This window comes from Physcomitrium patens, chromosome 8 (genome assembly GCF_059467195.1).
Source record: "Physcomitrium patens ecotype Gransden chromosome 8, ASM5946719v1, whole genome shotgun sequence".
Taxonomy (NCBI): Eukaryota; Viridiplantae; Streptophyta; class Bryopsida; order Funariales; family Funariaceae; genus Physcomitrium; species Physcomitrium patens.
In genome coordinates, this window is record NC_143417.1 from 2,639,624 (window position 1) to 2,654,370 (window position 14,747).

Here is a 14,747-nt window from a genome sequence, read left to right on the forward strand (position 1 = left end):
TCTTGATGAATAAGTTTATGAAAACTTAAGAGTTGCTATTATTATTTGACTTATTCTTCTTTATCTAACTCTTTATTCTTGACGTCTTTTAAATAATCAATTATTACATGTAATGGCTTGAATAACAAATTGTTCTAAAGATTTTGTCTTTGGCATTGTCAATAATAAATCTTTGATATTATTCTTCAATCCATATCAAAATTGATTAATAAAAGCTTTATCATTCCAATCCATGTCATAAGTAAGGTTTTGGAATTTAGTAGCATATATGATGGCTAATCATGATCCTTATTGTAAAAATAAGAGCTTGATCTCTGTTACTCTTTTTTGATCATTTTTTTCAAATGTGGCTATAAACACTTCTAGGAATGAATTCAAATCATAAAGGAGTTGTGAATCCTTTTCCATTAAAGGTGCAAATGAAGAGAGAGCACTTTCTCATAGAAGTGTGCCTATAAATCCGACTTGAATAAATCTATTAGGATATTGGAAGGGATGCAACCTTAAATAGAACTTAATTTGTTGAAGAAATCTTCAAAATTTTGATCTTGTTTCATCAAACTTCTCAAGCATACTAATCCTTGTTCCTATCATATTTATAGAAGCAAAACTCCTTGGATTTGATTGTGAAGTCAATCTACTTACATCCTTTAACTATACAACTTCTTATAGTAGATTCTGAACTTCTTCGATAGGCATAGGAATAGTACCTCTATAATTCATGTAAAAAATATATGAGATTTTATTCTTAGAGTGTTGATAAGTTTATGAAGACCTAGAATAGTTACAAATCTATTCTCACTTTTGCTGAGAATAGCATCTATAATCTTTCCTTCTATAAACAACTAATACAAATTTAAAAAGTTAAATTAAAGTAAAATAATCCACAGCTTATAATATCAAATGATTTTTTTTTCAAAAAAGGATAATTCACTCTCTTTTAAAAAAAAGATTTTTTTTAGAAAATAAAATTATTTGTTTAAAGGTGGTTAGTACATAATCTTCAAAATACAACAATAGAAGTGAGATTATCTTTGTACTTCTAAAACAAGACAAAAACAATAAGTTAGTACTCTTGCCAATTTATTAAAGATATTAATCTATTTTTATTTATTTTATCAATTTCTATCTAATTTTATAGGTATTTACTAAAGTACATATGTATATTTATAATACAAAGATAAGAATTCAATGAAGGGAAATAAATAAGTAAAAATTTTTTCAAAAAAAAAAAAAAAAATGAAAGTATGTATATTCAAAAGAAATTAGAATGGCTATTGCCAAAAGATTAAGTGTTCAACCTATCAATCACGTATAGACACATACAAAGATGTAAACGACATCTATAAATCTTCTAAGAAGCTATTCTATAAATTATTATTAAATTAAATTACTTTTATTTATTTTTATTTATCTATATTATCTAATTAAATATTAAAATAAATATATATATGTCTCTGACATTATCTTCTTTTTTAAGAATGAGTTCCATGAAGAACGGTGATCACATATTAAAAAAATCTAAGATGCAACAAATTATATTTGCAACATACTTTGATCTTTGTTTCCTTTAAAGGTAGCTAATAGGTCCTTTCAACCATTGATAATGCCCCATTTTAGGAAAAAAAATACCATGATATTTGATCATTATGGACGTCTTTGTAATTTTTTTTAAATAGAATATTTATAATATTATCAAGAATAGTTCCTATTTTTAATAAAATCTTTAAATATAGGGAGTCTCTTTCAAGGTCATGATACCAAATGCATTATATTTTGCCATTTATTTAAAAAAAAAAAAATGTTATTCTTGAAAGTCTTCATTTTTATTACGTCCTCTTGAAAGTTATGATAATTGCAATATCTTATTTGATAAGTTGGCAAATAATACTTCTTAATTTGAATTTATTAGCTATTGATTTTCCATCCTATTAGATTCCTTAATACAAAGAAATCTCAATGAAAGAAAGAAGATGTAATATAAGCTTTATTGTACATCTTTTCTTTTATACCAAATATTTGCTTGACTCTTTATCTTGATTTCGATGGATGTTATTAATAAAAAGCTTTGAACTTCTTTGTTGCATCTGCAAGATTTTTTGCTAGTTCACACGTGTATTTACTAATATTATATGAATGCCAATAAACAAGTTTTTCTAACTTAAGTCAACATCGCCTTCAGTCTAAGATTTCTTCTACTTCAAACTCTTGATTGTTATCTACTTCTATAGGACGCAGTGGCATTTGTCTTCTTCTTTGGATATTTACTATCTTATATGACTCAAGTAGTGATACATAGAATATATGATAAATCTTCATTAACTCCAATAGATGTAATCAATAACCAATTACATTGATTTGTTCACATATAAGAAATGGTCTAAGACTATAGTAATCCAACTTACTATAAGGGCTAATAGTCTTGATATTACGACAAAGCAAATATATCTTATTGCTAATATGGAATTGAGGTTGTTGCTTGTAATAGACATCCACATTAATCTTTTGTTGTTCTTGAGCTTCTTCTAATTGTACCTTCATTGTTGTATGTAACTCAAATAAATAATTTAATAATTTTTTTGCTATAAGATTATCAACTTTTATAAAGTCAAAGTATCAAGTCATGGATGATAATTTATGAATCATGGAATTAATTCACTTATATATTTAGTATAAAAAAAATGTACTTATGATGTTTTAAGTCACTAATTTAATGAATTAATATAGGAATTCCTGAAATAGGTAGCAAATAATACAATGTCAGTTGCAAGAACTATTTTATAGAAGGAATTCAAAAATAGATAATTTTTCTTGCATTTAGCTAATATAAATTCTTAATTTTATAATATTGGTTTTTATTTTCATTAAATATTTAAATTAGGTTAAAAATTAAGGTAGAATTGTTGATTCAAAGTACCTCAAAAAGGGGAAAAAAAAAAAAGAAAAAAAAAAAAAAAGAAGAAGAAGAAAGAGAAAAGAAAACCAGAAAAGAAAAGTAGAAGGAAGAAAGAAAAAGAAAAAAGAAAAAGAAAAGAAAAAGTTTCTTCACCCGCCGAATGGATGCCGGCAGGATTTTGAATGAAGAGCTAGGTGGGTGAGATTACTTATTGAAGAGCGAGGAGGCAGATTGTGAAGCAAACAGTTTTGGTGCGGCGAGTTGAAGCGATTGTCAAGAAAATTTAGTTCGAGAATCTGCAAGCTGAGGCAACTCGAGGGTCTTCTGGTGCCGGTGGAGCTGTGCAACAATTGTTTGGTTGGTGGATTGCATTACAACAAATTTTGGAATTTGGTTCTCCCTTCAAGCGTCGGTGCTGATCATCTTCATTGATGTGTGGTCATCGGCAGTGACAATCCCGTGTTGTGGGCTGGTTACGGTGGATTTGCGTAGCTTGTGTTTGTGGACGAGCAGCGGGGCATTCCACTCGTCGACGTTGACTTTGCTATAGTTGGAGGCGGAGGATCGACTCATCCATGTCCGAGGACCAGTCCGAGGCGTAGGGCAATTTTTTTTGTTTTTTTAAAGAATAGTTAGGAAGAAAACCAGTATGTTTTGAGCTGGAAGAGAGAACGAGCAGTGCACAAGTACATTGTTGGGTCTAACGAGCATGAGACCTGTGGAATCATTGACAAGCTAATTAGGTTATTGGGTCACTGCAAGGATTTCAATCAGTTACATCCAATTGCTCTTGCAGTGCACATGCGATAGTATTAAAAAAAAACTCCTTGCATCTAAGCTCATACGTTCTGCGGCATTGTTGGAACCGGAATTCAGGCTTCGCACGGAATAACTTGGAACATCATGGCATTATCGGCGCTTAGTTGAGCTGGTCATCCCGGGTTCATTGTGTGATCTGGACCGTAGTTCGTACAGACTGCGAATCGCAAATTAGATTTCCGTCCAGTTGATTGCTACGGATCACGAACTTCTTTGGGAGTCGGAAGCTTGGTTATGGTACTAGCAATTGAAATTAATTCTTTGCTTCAAATCCTTGTTACCATTTGAGGAGCAGCTTCGAGAAAGAGCTTTTGAACTAGAGTCGCTGCTGCGGACGTGGAGCTAGTTGTAGGCCGAATTCTCTTCTTCTTAGTAAGAATTCCAAAGAGGACCAGTTAAGTGGATGAAAAAAAATTGGATATATCATGTAGATGTGGATGAACTAGGGTTAGGATTGAATTGGGTTAGTTTGGATGAACAAGTTAAATTGAATGAAAATTTTAATTTGGATGAAAATATATTTGGATGAATTCTTATACTTGAATGAAAACTTATATTTAGATGAAAACTTATAAAGACAATATTTGTGATGGATGTATTTTAATTAATAAATAATAAAATAAAATAAATAATAGTAAAAAAATAAAAAAATAATTAAATAGATAATTTATTTTTTAATGCATGGATTTGGAATGATTTACTATTACAAGTGTGAGTTGTGGAAGTCCTTTCCTTGATTATTTGGATGATTTAAGAAGAACAAAGAGTGAATTGATTTGGATTTCAATAAAAACTATAAATTATAAAATTTACATAATTAATTTACTTGTTTTGAATTTGAATAAACTTTTAATTAATAGAGGTTTGTTATAGCTCACATAATCATAATTAGTAAAGAAAGGTGTTTGTTGCATAGAAGAATGTATTGTGTTATTATAAGCAAACTCTACCAATGGTAAAAGAATTGTCTAATCATTTTATTGATAGTTGATGTTACATCTCAAATACTACTCCAAAATTTGATTTACTCACTTTGATTATCTATTGGTTTGAGGATGAAAAGTCAAATATAACCTTATATCCATCATTAGAATTTTAAAAAGAATCTTCAAAATCTTGATATAAATTAAGTCCCCCTATTTAATATAATATCCTTGGACATTCCATGATAGTAATAGATGTTGTCAAGAAAAAGCTTAGCTATTTTTTCATATATAATAGATTTTTTAAATGATACAAAATGTGTCATCTTGATAAAACAATCTACTATTATAAATATAGAATCATAAGAATGTGAGACTAGAAGATCCATGATAAAATCTATAGAAAGAAAAGACCACGATTTTTTTAGAATAGATAATAGTTCAAGAAGTCTATTAGGTTGATGATGAAGAGTTTTTGATCTTAAATAAATGTCACATGATTGTACAACATCTTTCATTGCATTTTACATTTGAGGCCATGAAAAATCTTTGGATATTAGCTCCAAAGTCTTGTTATATCCAAAATGTTTGGGTGCTGGAAAGTCATGATAAGCTTGAAGAACCTATAATTATATTTTGTCTTTTGAAATATATAAGTAACCCTTGAAATTGTCAAGGACATGAATCTCTAAGAAAGAAAATCCTCAACACATTCTTATATCACTGAAAGGAACTAGAAAGTCATTCAAAGATGATAAAATATTGAACTAGAATGGCTATTGCCAAAAACAAGAAGATTAGAATGACTTGAAACAAGACTAAGGACTAAAAAGGCATTGATAAGAGTGAAGAAGGCTTCACTCTTACCTCCATATATACTCTTAATTAAGAGCTACATGGCTATATCCTATAAGACCTCCAAAACATATTGACTTTGCAAGATATATATCGTAACTTGCAAGATAAGTTTTCTAAATGTGTACCACATAGTTAGCTTTTTTTGCAAGCTATCAACATGTGGTTAACTTCTTGACCAAGTTTCTAACCTATCAATCAACTACATATATATGTAAAGTCAAGCAACATCTATGAAGCTTTTAAGAAGCTTTTCTAAAAGGTCTTATGAAATTAACATACTTTTATCTACTTTTACCTATTCCTATCTAATCATATAAGTATTTATTAAAATATTTATGTATGTTTGTGACATTATTTCCTTTTCAAGGGACAAGTTCTACGAGAAGCGGTCTTCATATATTTAAAAAATCTAAAATATGACAAATTGTGTTTGCCACATACTCCAATCTTTGTTCTCTTTGAAGATGGTTGATAGGCTTTCTCAACCATCGATAGTGTCCCATATTAGGATAAAAAGACCACCCTGTTATTTGATCATTTTTGAGGCTTTCGTAACTTCCTTCAAATAAAATATTTGAAACACCATCATGAGTTTTTCCTACGTCTAATAAAATCACCAAACATTGGGAGTCTCTTCCAAGATTGTGATACCAAACATGTTGTAACTTGCAATCTATTCGAGAAAAGACATGTCATTCTTGAGGATCTTTATTTCAATTTTATTGTCTTGAAAGTTATGAAAATTGCAATGTCTCATCTAGTAAGTCTGCAAATGAAAGCTTTTGAATTAAATTTGTTGGTTATTGGTTCTTCATTTTTTTAGCATCACAAATATACAGAAGTTATAAAGAAAGATAGAAGGTAGAATGTTATCTTCTTTTGATCTTGTTTCTTTTAAAGCAAAGATTTGTTATTCTTCATCTTGATTTTAATGGATGTTTTTAATAAAAAGCTTCAATTTTTTTTGCTATATTTACAAGATTCTTTTTTAGCTGCCATGTGCATTCATTAATATTATATTCATGCCTATGAACAAGATATTCTAACCTATTTCAGCACCACCTTAAGTCTAGGACTTCTTCTGCTTCAGATTCTTGATTATTATCCACTTCTATAAGAAGAAGTGGTATTTGCCTTCTTCTTAAAATATTCACTATTTTATATGATTCAAGAAGGGATAAAGAAATATAGGGTGGATCTTTATAGACTCTAGTAGATATAATTGATAACCAACTAAATTGATTTGTTGACAAATAGGAAAAGGTCTCACCTTACGATACTCTAATTTATCACAATGACGAGTACCCTTGATATTATGACAAAATAATCATACTTTCTCTCCTATGTTGAATTGTGGTATTTTCTTGCAATAGACATTTGCATTGGTCTTTTGTCATTTTTGAGTTTTTTTTAATAGTGTCTTTATTGTTATATGTAGCTCTAACAAATGATTTATTAAATCTTCTATCATAGGATTATCAACTTTTAAAAAGTCAAAAGTATCAAGTCATGGATGATAACCATAATTGGTAAGAAAAGGTGTTGGTTGAGAAGAAGAATGTACCAAATTATTGTATGCAAACTCTGCCAATGGCAAAAGAGTTGTCCAATTATCTTGATGATAGTTGATGGTAAACCTCAAATACTACTCCAAAATTTGATTCACCCATTCTATTTGTCCATTAGTTTGAAGATGAAAAGCCAAAGAAAGCTTTATATCCACCTTTAGAATCTTGAATAGGATTTTCTAAAATCTTGATACAAATTGAGTCTCCCTATCTAATATAATATCCTTTAAAAATCCGTAATAGTAATAGATATTATCAATAAAAAGCTTAGTTGTTTATTTATTTGAAATAAATTTTGTATATGGTACAAAATGTGCCATTTTGATGAAGCGATCTATGATTATAAATAAAGAGTCATATGAACTTGAACTTCAAAGATCTGTAATGAAATCTATAGAAATAAAAGACATTAATTGTTCAAATATAGGCAATGGTTGGAAAAGTCTATAGGATCAATGATGAGGACTTTTAGATCTTGAACAAATATCACATGACTAGACAGTCTTTTACCACCTTCTACATTTGCGGCCACCAAAAATCTCTAAATATAAGCTCTAAAGTCTTATTGTATCTAAAATATCCTACTGTTGGAAAGTCATGATGTATTTAAAGAACACATCAATGTGTGTCTCCTTTTGAAACATATAGACATCTTTCGAAGTAGAGTAGGTTATTCTTAAACTCAAAATTTAAAACATCATGAGACGTAAAAGAAAGATTCTTGATATTATGAACAAGACAATCAGAGAACATACTTGATTGAATTTATTTGACAAAGATCAATTCTACAGTCAATGCTGATTTCATTGCTCAAGGACGAAAAATACTCTAGCTTCAAGAAAATTATTCTTCATTGATCAAAGATATGTCTCTTTCTTTTAGTACAAGATAAGAGCATTTAGAAAGAACATCTGATAAATCTTGTTGTTTTCTAAGTCAATATGTGAACTTGAAATCAAATCTTAATAATAACATGTTCCAACGGGCTTGGTGACAATTTAAAACACCTGTCGATATGAAATACTCAAGGTTCTTGTGAACTGTATATACTGTGACTAGACTTGAAGTACCTTCTAGATAATGACGACATTCTTGAAATGAATCCATAATTGCAAAAAGTTCTTTGTCATGGATCTCATAGTTAATCTCGGCCATTGAAAATTTAATGGAATAAAAAACTATTAGATGGAGTTTGTCATCTATTTCCATTTCTGACAATAGTGCACCCAAGGCAAAGTTTGATACTTCTATTTCCATAAAAAAATCCTTAGAAAAGTTGATGTAATATAAAATTGATGCAAAAATAAATTCCTTCTTCATTGCAATAAATGATGCTTCGACTTCTTTATTCTACTCAAGTTTGTCTTTATAAATCAAATGTATAAGTCGAGCTGAAACTTGAAAAAAGTTCTTGATAAAGATTCAATAATAATTAGCAAAGCTCAAAAAGCATTGCACATCTCTTATTATTCTTGAAATCTTCTAATCTATGATAGTTTGGACCTTCTTTGGATCCATCATAAGGCCTTCATTGGAAATGATGTATCCCAAAAAGTCAACTTGAATATTATAGAATACACACTTTTCCATCTTCGCATATAATCTTGCATCTCTTATTTTTTGTAACACACGGCAAACATGAACTTCATACTCTTCTATATCCTTAGAATAGATTAAAATGTCATCTAAATAACAGACATTAAAATCATTAAGAAATTCACAAAAGACATCATTCATTAGATGTTGAAAAGCAATTGGTGCATTTGTGAGTCCAAAAGGCATGACATTATATTCAAAATATCCATACCTAGTTTGGAAAGCAGTCTTCCATTTATCTCTTTTTTTGATATAGAGCAGATTATATGCTCTTCATAGATCTATTTTTGTATAGAACTTTGCTTGATTTAATTGATTAAGGAGACTTAAAATCAAAGGTAGAGGATACCTTTTTTTGATAGTGATCTTGTTAAGTCCTCGATAATCTACACACAACTACAAAGATCTATCTTTTTTCTTCACAAATAAGATAGGAGTGGCAGCTAGAGATTTAGAATGGCGGAGAAAGTTCTTAGCCAAGTTCTCATCAATGTATTCTTTGAATATAGCCAATTCATTTTGTGATAGGTTGTAGATTGGTCCAAATTGTGGTTGAATTCCTTCTTGAAGATTGATGGAACAATCATAAGGACAATGCTCTAGAAGAATATCTACATTCTTTTTTTTAAAGACGTCATAGAAATCTTGATATTAGCTAGGAATATTACTTGATATCTTTTCACCATTAGCAATGAGCGAGGCATATACAACAAAAGATGGTCCTTTATTTGCAATATATATGAGCACAATTAAAAGCTCCAATGATTATTTATAATTATTTTTTTGATTTTTTGTCACGGACACAAAATACAGACTTGAAATCTAACAAGAAGTTCAAGAAGAAGTGGCAGAACTAGATTAAACAGATGAGTACAAGAACAACACTAGAAAGGTGAGCTAGAACTCCAAGAGATGTGTTGTCGAGACTGAAGAACTCTTCAGCCTCGATCCCTATATATACTCCTACTTAGGAAGCTTCTCGAGCTACTTCTATTAACTAGGAAGCTTCTAGAAGGTTCCAGAGGCTTCTTTTCTAGAAGGTTCTAGAAACTTCTCGAGCTACTTCTATTAACTAGGAAGCTTCTAGAAAGTTCCAGGGGATTCTTTTCTAGAAGCTTCTAGAAACTTCTCTCTAAAAGGTTCCAGAGGCTTCTCTTCTAGAAGGTTCCAGAGGCTTGTTTTCTAGAAGGTTCTAGAAACTTCTCTCTAGAAAGTTCTAAGGAATATGTCCCTAACATCACTCCCTCCTTTAGCTTCGAGGTCTCTGAGAAGCAATGTTGTTGATCAGTACCAACGCAAGAAAATGAAGATCTGTCGCATAACTTCTGCTATGAACTCCAACTGTTGTTCACGAGGCAAGTGGTTCATCGACCCTTGAAGCCAACGGTAGTGGCCCACGCCTTCGACTTCTGACCAAGCATGAACTTCCGTGTCCTCATTGTGAAATTATCCTGCAAACACGCCTTCTGGTTGACGATCGTAAGCAGGCTCGATCTCAAATACGATCACCAGTGATCAGTTACTCGGTATCCTCTGTCGTCGTTGTGGTACATGTAGTTCTTCATCTCGGGGTCACCTTCGTGAGCTACTCGGTTGCGATACTCTGACTGGCATAGTATCTATCTCTTGGCTATCCATATCAAAAGACCAAACTATGATCTATCTTGGAGAAAATAACTACATCAACTATGAATTTTGCTGGTACTCTCCCCTTTTCTTATATTGTTGGGAGAACAAGCTTCAGAAAGAAGCTATCATCGAATTGATTTAGGTTTATCGGGATGTCGTTGATGAAACTCCTGTACCTTTTGTAGCACATTCGCAAGATTTTCAGCTGGCTCCCACGTTCGCTCATTAATGTCATAGCCGCACCAATGAACAAGATATTCTAACTTTCTCCACCTTCGCCGTGAATCCAATACCTTTTCAACCTCGTATTCTTCATGGTTCTCGATTTCAATACTAGGTGGCGGACATTGCACTCTTTCAGGAAAAGATGACTCTCGATAAGGTTCCAACAGAGAAACATGAAAGACTGGATGTACCTTCATAGAAGCCGATAACTCCAGCTGGTATGCCACTGGATTAATTTGCTTCTATATGATAAATGGTTCCAATCTTCGATAGTCCAACTTATCACATGATCGCTTGATCTTGATATTTTGTCGAAGAAGCTAGGCTTTGTCTCCAACTTTGAAAGTAGGTGTTGGATTCCGAAATCTATTTGCAGACGTCTTATAGGATTCTTGAGCGGATTGTAATTGAAGCTTCAACATAGTTTGAAGCTCTGATAGTTGCTTCGCAAATCCTTCAGCTGCTGGATTGTTATTTGTTGATGGACTCAATAAATCAAGCTTCGGATGATACCCATAGTTGGAAAAGAATGGTGTTTGTTGAGTCGACGCATGGAGGGTGTTGTTATATGCAAACTCGGCTAGCGGTAGATATGCAGTCCAATCGTCTTGCTGATAGTTGATGCTGCATCGTAAGTACTGCTCCAAGACTTGGTTCACCCGTTCCGTTTGGCCATCAGTTTGAGGATGAAAAGCTGAAGAAAGCTTGATATCCACCTTCAATATCCCAAAGAGAGATCTCCAAAACTTTGATACGAACTGGGTACCTCGATCTGATATGATATCATCTGGTAGTCCATGATATCGATACACATTATCAAGAAAGAGTCTTGCTCTGACTTCACTGGACGATGTCTTCTTACAAGGAACAAAGTGTGCCATCTTCGTAAGCCAATCTACCACGACAAAGATGCTGTCAAATGAGTTTGATGATGGTAAGTCCGTGATGAAGTCCATAGAAATTGAAGACCATGGTCGACGTGGAATTGGCAATGGCTGTAGAAGTCCATAAGGGCGATGTCGAGGATTCTTAGATCTTGAACAGATGTCACAAGAGAGGACAAAATCTTTCACATCCTTCCACATTTGAGGCCACCAAAAATCTCGAGAAATAAGCTTCAAGGTCTTGTTGAATCCAAAATGTCCCGCAGTTGGAAAATCATGGCGAGATTGAAGAACTCGGAGTCGTGCTAGTCCTTTTGGAATGTACAATCGCTCTTCAAAGTATAAAAGATCTCCCTCCACCTTGAACTTGTCGTCATTGGTACGTTGCTTGATATCAATGGCTACTGAATCTTTAATGGTCATAGCACGTACCTGGTTTAGGAAGTCAGCATCAAATGATACAATAGTAGCACAAAGTTGAAATCTCTCTAGCTTCAATAACGTTGTACATTGTTGATCAAACGCTGCTTCTCCAGCCTTTGGTGCAAGATACGATCTCCTTGATAAAGCATCGGATAGTCCTTGCTGCCTTCCAGGTCGATAAGTGATAACAAAATCGAATCTAGATAGCGACATATTCCACCGAGCTTGACGCCGATTTAAAACTCGAGCCGTCATGAAATACTCCAAATTCTTGTGATCCGTATATACGGTTACTGGATGTGCAGCTCCTTCAAGAAAGTGACGCCATTCTTCGAAAGAATCCACTATAGCAAGAAGTTCTTTATCGTGGATCTCATAATTGATTTCAGCAGCAGAGAACTTCCGAGAATAGAATGCAACTAGATGGAGCTTCTTATCTTCACTCATTTGTGAAAGCACAGCTTCCAAAGCAAAATCTGAAACATCAGTTTTTAAATAGAAGGCCTTTGTAAAGTCTGGATGTACCAAAATTGGAGCTGTAGTAAATGTTGTCTTTAAATCTTGAAACGCCTTCTCCGCCAAAGGTCCCCATTCCAACTTATCCTTGCATGTTAATCGAGTGAGAGGAGCAGCAACTTGAGAATAATTCTTGATGAAGATCCGATAGAAGTTAGCAAAACCAAGAAAGCATTGTACGTCTCTAACCGTCTTCGGAACCTCCCAAGACATGATTGCTTCTACTTTCTTGGGGTCCATCTTCAAACCTTCTGTAGTCGCAATGAACCCCAAAAATTCCATCTCCGTCTGGTGAAATAAACACTTTTCTAATTTGGCATATAGTCCTCGCTTGCGTAGTTTCTCCAAGACCAAACGAACATGCTCTTCATGCTCTTCCTCATTTTTAGAGAATATTAGAATATCGTCCAAGTAGATGACAACAAAATCGTCGAGGTGTTCTCGAAAGATGTCATTCATCATATGTTGGAAAACCGCTGAAGCATTGGTAAGACCAAAAGGCATGACATTATATTCGAAATGACCATACCTTGTACGGAATGTTGTCTTCCACTCATCTCCTTCCTTGATTCGTACGAGATTATAAGCTCCCCTTAGATCAATTTTTGTAAAGATCTTCGCACGTCCAAGTTGTTCTAAGAGACTAGAAATCAAGGGTAATGGATAACGATTTTTCTTTGTTACCTTGTTGAGGCCTCGATAGTCCACACACATCCGTAATGATCCATCTTTCTTCTTCACAAATAAGATGGGTGCTCCAGCTGATGATTTTGAATGACGAATGAAGTTCTTGGCTAGATTCTCGTCGATGTACTTTCGTAACTCTGCCAACTCCGTTTGCGATAGATTGTAGATTGGGCCAAAAGGTGGTTGTGCTCCTTCTTGCAAGTCTATGGCACAATCATATGGTCGGTGTTCCGGTAGTATGTCGGCGTTCTTCTTTTGTAACACGTCTTCAAAATCTTTATATTGCTCCGGTATACTTGCTGTTGAGATCTTCTCCTCGGTAGTTGGAGCCGTATAAATGACAAATGGAGTGCCTTCCTTAGATGATCTTATAAACGCTCTTGCTCCAATGAATAAGGATTTCTTTTTTCGAGGTTTTTTACTAGGTTTTTTCTTGGGTGGTTTTGTGGAAAAAGTCCGCAACCTCCAATCTATCAATGGATTATGTTTTTCCAACCAAGAAAGATCAAGAATAATAGGATTTGATGGGGTTCCAATAATATTAAAAATAATATGACTACTATGGTCTTTAAACGTTACTTCTATAGATTTTGATTCATGGGTGATGCTACCAAACAATAAAGGTCGCCCATCTATGACCTCAACATGAACAGGTTTTGATTTTTGTACTAAAGGGATCTTATGACGCTTTGTAAATTCTTCGTCTAAAAAACAAGCAGATGCTCCTGAGTCTAGTAGAGCTAAGGTTCTCAGTTTTTGAGGGCCGATAAACAGAGGGATTGTAAAACAAAGTGCAGGTTGGGCAGAAAGAAAGGAACCTGATTGTTGTTGGGATATTTCATTGTTTAGCCGCACGGTTCCTACTGTGGCTAGGCATCCTCGTTTTCCTGAACAAATACTCCCCTAGTCTTGACTATGCCTCGATTTTGCTTTTTGGGGCAGTTTCCGACTTTGTGGCCTTCTATACCGCAATACAAGCATAAATTTTCCTCCATACGTCGCTTTTTTTCTTCTATAGTAAGAGATTTGATACGTACCACATCAATTTGCATGTCTTCCACCTCTGAATGCGAATTCGCACCGCTTGCCGACATAGTTGGAGCATGGCGAATTGTATGTTGTCTTGAGCGTTGGTCTTGGCGACATTGGAATGGACAATTATCGCACTTCATAGCTTAGCTAATGGCTTCATTGAGCGTTCGTGGATCAGGAAGAGTTAACACCAAATCCTTCACATCATCTCTTAAACTCCAATAGAATTGACTCATCAATGCTTCTTCATCTCAATTGATGTTGCATACTAATTGCCTGAAATCTGAAGCATAGACTGATGTAGAACGCATCCCTTGTCGTAGCGACCGGATCTTTGTTGTAGCCCATCGAACCTTATCGTGTTCACCAAATGCTTCCGCAAATGCTTCCAAAAAGGTTTCAAAGTTGTTTAATATGGATGATCGTTTCTCAAACAAAGGAGCAAACCATGATAGAGCTTGTCCCGTAAGTAAGGTTCCAACAAGCCCAATACGTGACTCCTCCGTTGGATATCGTTCGGGCTGTAAAACTGTTATCAACCTGATTTGATGGACGAATCTTCGAAACTTCGAATGTGTTCCATCAAACTTATCTGGAAGGCTAACTTGAGGCTCCTTATGTTGTAGAACTAGTGGTTCTTGTCGAACCTGAGGTAAAGTTGTTTCTCCAAGTGCCGAAATTTGAGGCTGGT